The following is a 6,884-nucleotide window of genomic DNA, read 5'->3' as shown; positions in this document are numbered from 1 at the left end:
TATAGCGATGACATTGTTTCCTAGGTCTTTGATCTGGACAATTATAAAACCATGCATTTGTTCAAGTGTTTTTCACGTCACCTTCTGAATTTTTGTTGTTTGCATCTTCTTGAAGCTCCAAGTGTTCTACAGAGTCGTAGAACTTGTCTTCTTCTTCGTCTTCATTTTCCTGGATCACACTCATCACTGCAAAGTAAGGAACGACATAATAGCCATTTTCATCACAAAACTTTGTTGTTGGATCATCTTGAATAGCGTACACATCCAAAGTAGCCAAGATGTGTTCCCATTCAAGTGGCTCTTATTCTTCCTCAAGATAGGATTCTGTGATGTAATCTGTATCTTCAATCCCTTCTAGGATGCCTTCCTCTCGCTTTAAGCTTTTGCATTGCGAAGCTCTAGACATCCATAGTTCTTTAGGCTTACCCAACCATGCTGGAAGTTTTGATCCTTCTATAGTAGCGGAATCAAACTCCTCCATAGGTGTTCTTGTCACATCCCTGTAACTATGGTCCTTCAAATTTATCCTTGTCGTGGTTTCCATATGTCACAAGTAGATATAGTCATATCTCCAATCTTGGACCATTTTCAATTGTCCCATGAATGGTCTTCCTAGAATGATATCATAGTTGTTCTTCTTGCCAAAGTCAACAATAGCAAAGGTTTTCTTATATTCAATGCCACAAGAAGTAACAACTACTTTTTCTAGCAATCCTATGGGCCTTTCCATGTGTTTTTCTGCAAGTTACAGTTTCATCCTTGTAGCCCTCACTGCTGGTTTTCCCCATGTTTTCTAGACCTCTTTTGTTGCGATGGAAACATCGGCTCCACTGTCAAGGATTGCAATGGTTTTTACACCTTGGAATTCCACGGGAAGAGTGGTGTTCCCATATTCTCCTTTATAATACTCTACGACCTTGTTTAACGGCACTGGCCTGGTGTTTAGTTGAGGCATTTCTAGCTCTTTGATCCCTTCCTCGATTCGAGTCATTGGTTTTTTTACATCAATTTTCTCTAGGCATTTTTCCAATGTAGCCCAAATGTTTAGTCGTATTTGGAGCAACTCGGCTAATGTTATCGTACAAGTGACTGGTGTCGACAATATGTATATCAGCCCTTTTGAATCAATGACCTTTTTGGGAGATAGTCTCTGTGATGGGACTGCAACAACCTCTGACTTGGCCTCGTACTCTCCCGTATAGGATGGTAGTGTTCTTAATGAATAGGGTTCACTGTCCATAGATTATACAGATCCTTTGTCTCCCCAATACGATTCCACTTCTAGATTCATTTGAGATCTAGTTTCAACTTCCTCTATTGGTGGAAGAGACACTCCTCTTTTATCGGCCGTCTGGTTTACTCGTCTACTTATCTCACTTGCTTCATTGGCGTCTTTGACTTGTTTCCACAATTTGTCAAGACCATCTATTTCTTTACAGTTGTTAGGTATAGCTATGTGAAATCCCTCAAAAGAGTTATACATGGTATTCAACACTATCCTTGGCTCTAATGTGGGATCCTTGAGCTTTTGTCCGTGCTCATGACTGGAAGCTGGCTCTTTCTGTTCCTGGTTTGGTGGGATTATTGGTGTAGGTGGGACAAAGATCACACCCTCAGGTTTTCCAACTTGTGGTTCTAGTAAGGCTTGGGCTGTTTGAATCATTTTTTTGCACATTTCAAGCCTGTCCTTTTCTAGTTTTGCATATGGATATGTCATCCACCCGTGTTCTTGGGTTTGGGTGTTTTTGAGTGTTTAACAGACTTTTAGGAGGGCGTCTAAATGCTCATTAACCTTTTTGACCAACACTGATCCTTCTGAACTAGCACTTCTCGGGTTCGCATCTGTGGATGGTTCTTCTAGAGGTTGGGATGTCTGCATAAGAGAATGTGCAACCATTTCCTCATGTTGTCTTATCTTCTCTTTAGCTTGGGTAAGCTTCTCAACTAGGGATTTTTTATCTCGTTCCCTACGTGCTTTCATCCTAGCCTTTTTAGCTTTCCAACTATTCCGTTTGCTCTTCGTCTTCTGACTAGGTGCGTCGATCTTTGCTTCACCCGTCTCTAGACTCAAGTCAGTTTTTGTTTTCTCTGTCTCTAGTTCCCTATCAGCTTCCTTTTAAGCTTGCGCTCTCGTAACCACTTGAAGTGGTACAACGTTTTCATTTTTTGAGCTACTGGATAGCTGAACAATTCCTCTGACATTTGTTGTGATCTTTTTGACTCGGTTTGGGTTTTTTGGATAGTCGGGGATCAAGTGAATGACACCACATGCAAGAGAATAGGCATTCACTTTAGTGATCTCCGTCTGAGGACATTGTTTCACCACGTGGTTGTCACGGATTTTGTGAAAATCTATCTCTCGTTGAGAAGCTTCCTCTTCCAATTCCTCTTGGCTATAAACAGGCTCTGACCTAGCTAAGCCTCTATTCACAATGAACCGCAGTGTCCTTTCGTCCATCTCGTATCTTCTTTCTTTAGGTCGAAACGCAAGAGGTGGAGGTTGTACCGGCCTCACCATTCCTTTGTTTCTCTCATCTTCTGTCTCTTTGTAGGGCAGTACCCACTTTGGTTGTTATAATATATTGGAGTTGGTACTAGCGCTTGTTTGTTAGATGTTTCTATCATTGGCATGTATCTCATGTCTATAGGCATTCTAGCACATGGCAGTAGAGGTTGTTGTCCTAATTTAGGTTGTGGTCTTGCATTTTCTACTGTCCTGGCGCATTCCCCATAGCGTATCCATGTGGAGTAGGTGCTACTGGAATAGGTTGTACATACTTGTTCCTAGCATTTTCCATGCCATAGTGACACTCTTCCCTCATATGGTTTGTCCATTTTCTCTCAATTTCGCACCATAGAGGTTCTTGGAGGTCAGATTTGGCTAGAGGAGCTAGTCTCTGAGTTAATCCTTCTATAAGCTTCATTTTCTCACTAGATACCTCTGGCTTTAATGTGGGTTGGATTCTTGGTGAGTCACTCTCTGAGAAGATATGTCACTCTCACTCTCAGTATCATATCTTCTCAAGGTTCTACCCTTATTTGGAATGGAGTAAGTTATAGGGGGTGGTGATGGTACATATGGTCCTGTTGTATCGTAGTTCCACCTCTATAAAAGTCATGTTCTATGGTTGCATTTGGGTACATCCATGATCCATCAGGCAGATTTACTTGAGGAGGCATGTCTGCCATCTCTGTGATTATTTCATCTCTCGTTATCGCTCTAGAAGGGAATCTAGGTGGCTTCCTTTTTGGAATTCTCGTAGGAATTCTCATGCTTGGTGGAGATATATATGGTTCTTCATTGATCAAATGTCCACCTCTATAAAAGTCACGTTCTATGGTTGCATCCGTGGTGGCTATGTAGCTGGGCTTGTGTCAAAATGTGGATAGATTGGCATTTCAACGCTTCTAACTTGGCTTGCCATACCTCTAGTCATATCTACAAAAGGATTGGTAGATTGGCTTTCCATCCCGATGATTCTTAGCTTTCTTAATGTCAGGTCCACTCAATACTCTCAAGATATCCTTAACAAGCCCACCTTGGCTTAGTGCAACTTATCCCTTTTTGCCCTTGATCAGGTCTCTCAGAAGTCAGAAATTTGTGACTCTTTTGGTCTCTGGATATTGGTTCTGGGTACCCTAAAAGTTTGGATTTAGGAAACTTGGAAAAATTCATCTCTAAAACCAAAACCATGTCTAGGTGTGTCCTATTGTCCGCAAGCTTTTCTCTTGGCTATACTACTTGACTCAATTTGGAGTTGTCTTTTAAAAGTTAGAGTAGTTTTGGTGAATTGTACTTGAAACAACACTCAAAAACAGTTTCAGGATCAAGGATTTTTGCTTGTTTCTTGACCAAATGTGACCCAGATTTGTTGAAACTTGGTGACTAGGCTTACTTTACAATGCTTAACTCTTCTAGAAGCTCAATGTGAGTTTTCACCTCCAAATTAGGGATAGAGACATCATACACACATGATGTCTATTGTGGCCAAATCAAGTGATTTTTACTCCAGAGGATCTTTTATCACTTGGGCAGATCTCAACAACTTTCATAATTCAATTTGGATATTTTTTGGGCAATTATGATCAATACAAACATGAATCTGTCCATATCTGTCTTCTGATCTTTACAAGCTCAAATGAGCTCCAAATGCAATGAAACTTTGGCTAGGGACTTCTTTTATGCTCTAGGACATTGAGGTATACTCATATGTTTGATTTGACCCAGATTTGACCTATGAAACATCATATGTGTATGATATCTACTGGCTCAGAATTCACTTATATTTCTACCCAAGGTACTCCTTGATGCATACAACAAGAATATGTGATCACAACAAATTTTGGATGTTAAATTTGCTCAAAATCACCTCTTTTTCACCTTTACAGTCTTGTAGCTACAAAATTCTTTTTAAATGCAAAAGTATGTGTCCAAATGAGTTGAAATTTTGCAAGCAAGCTTAACACATCATTCCCAAACCCCCTATGTGGTCAAAAGTGAAATTTGACTTTCAGATCTTGTTTTGAGACATCATACGCGTATGATGTCTATGTGCTCAGAATTGGCCCAAATTTGGTCAGTAAGCTTGTCTTATTGTGCTTAACACCCTGGTAAGCTCAGATTTCCATTTTGGTCTCTTAAAGTGTCCTTTAGACATCATACGTGTATGATGTTTAACTGGTCAGAATGAAGTGAATTTCACTCCAGAGATTCCTCACTACATTGGCAACTCACAACAAGTTTCAAAACTGAATTTTGATACTTTTTGAGCAAGTTATGATAGCCAATACAAGGATTCACTTGCTTAGCTGCGTCTTATGGTCTTTGCAAGCTCGAAATTGCTTCAAATTCGATGAAATTTGTCCTATATGCTTCCTAAATGCTGTAGATCACAAGGGTGCACTCAATTGTAACTTTCGACCTCATATTTGGCCTCTAAGGCATCATACGCGTATGATGTCTAGGTGGTCAAAATTCAGTTCTGTTTTTATCAAAGGTGCCCCTTGGTGTGTACAACAAGAGTATATGCTCACAACAATTTTTGAATGTCAAAAAATGCACTTAATCATCACTTTTTGACAAGAAATCCCCTAAAAGAGTAAAATCCCCTTAACTCTCAATCTATATGTCCCAAATGACATGAAATTTGGGGGGTGTGCTCAACACAACATGCAGAAGATGGGTATAGTGTCAAAAGTTCAAAATTGCTGTCAGAATCACCCCTTAGACATCATACGCCTATGATGTCTGCAGATGAATTTTTTGACAACATTCATTTACAAGCATCCCCAAGTCTTAAGTACTGGTTTTCAAGCACCTCTATCAACTTTCATGCAAAAATGTGCTCAGAATCACAAGTTTTTCTATTTTTTGTTTCAGACACTTCGTCTTTTGTCTTTTGGGTGTCAAGAGTTGGTAAAAACTCTAGTTTCAATGTGTACTTGAGGTAAAACCCCCCTTCTGAACACACTGGTGCAATCAGGTTTTCAAATTTGGTCTCCAGATGCCCCTTGAGACATTACACGAGTATAATGTCCTAGTTTACAAAATTGCAATTTTTCTTCACAGAATCCTTGCACATGCCCTCTTATATGCTCAACATCAATCAGTCATGAAAATCTATCCACAGAAAGCTGTTTTTTATATTTTTACTCTCAAAAGTAGATTTTTCAGTGATTTTAAATGCAAACAAGCACTTTCGCAAATAAATCAATGATGAATAGCTCTAGATTAGAATCAAATCACTTACCTAAAGCTACTTCTAAAAATCATATGGGGTTTTGTGAAAATCTTTTCATAGAAAGCTGTTTTTTGCATTTTTACTCTCAAAAGCAAATTTTTCAGTGATTTTAAATGCAAACAAGCACTTTCGCAAATAAATCAATGATGAATAGCTCTAGATTATAATCAAATCACTTACCTAAAGCTACTCCTAAAAATCATATGGGGTTTTGTATCTATGAGTAGAAGAACGCTTCAATGCCACATACGGACTAGCAAACGCTTTTATCACCTCACAAATCACTCGACCACCAACTACTACAAATCCTAACTAAATCTACCTAGTCGCAGACCCTCGACAAGACACACGCTTCCTGGATATCCACTTGATCTCGGAATAAGCTCTTTCGGATCCACTTAAGAAAAATGCTTTCTTTAGCCGAAACTAAGGCAAGCAACCATCACACGAGTGTTAGTAGGAATACCTACTGAAGTCCTTGTATCCCCAGCAATGGTGCCAATGTTGCGGGAGCGAATCACACCACCCATAAAAAGTGCATGCAACACAACCTAGATCAACATAATGTCAATCGAGGACACAGATGACACGATAGGCACACATAGGAAATCTCTTTAGCTTGTTAGGCTGAGACCATCCTACACATACAACACTCTGAAAGACCAACTAAACCACAACCTAGAATATCACTACTCTCAACTACATCACCTAGCCCACATATACACAAACGAAAGGAAACTCACTAAACCATACCAGAATCGTATGAAACTTAAGGAACACCATCCCCTCACTAGGATACACCTGTCCTTAAGCCTCTACACTCAAAATCCTAGCTCTAAACCCATCTGCAGAAAATGCGTATAAAGACATAACCGAATTCTGAAAGTGTCCAAAACTGAAATCTATGAGTACCTATGCGTAGCTTATGTCGCTATGATTCTAACGACTACTTGCAAGCAGAAAACAGACATCGTTTGATATACTTATAGCCACACATAGCTCGTAGATGTGCGATCGTGTTCGCTTCGTTGTTCCGCAAGCAATGCTTGGCATTCATGCGTAGCTCTTGCCGATCCTAGCGTAATGATGTAGTCGGATCTACAATGTGATGAGCGAGTGGGGAGTAGCGCCAGGATGAAGCTC

This window comes from Adiantum capillus-veneris, chromosome 4, assembly GCF_014529385.1.
Source record: "Adiantum capillus-veneris isolate H3 chromosome 4, ASM1452938v2, whole genome shotgun sequence".
Taxonomy (NCBI): domain Eukaryota; kingdom Viridiplantae; phylum Streptophyta; class Polypodiopsida; order Polypodiales; family Pteridaceae; genus Adiantum; species Adiantum capillus-veneris.
The sequence above is the reverse complement of the archived record's forward strand: the minus strand, read 5'-3'. Positions refer to the sequence as shown.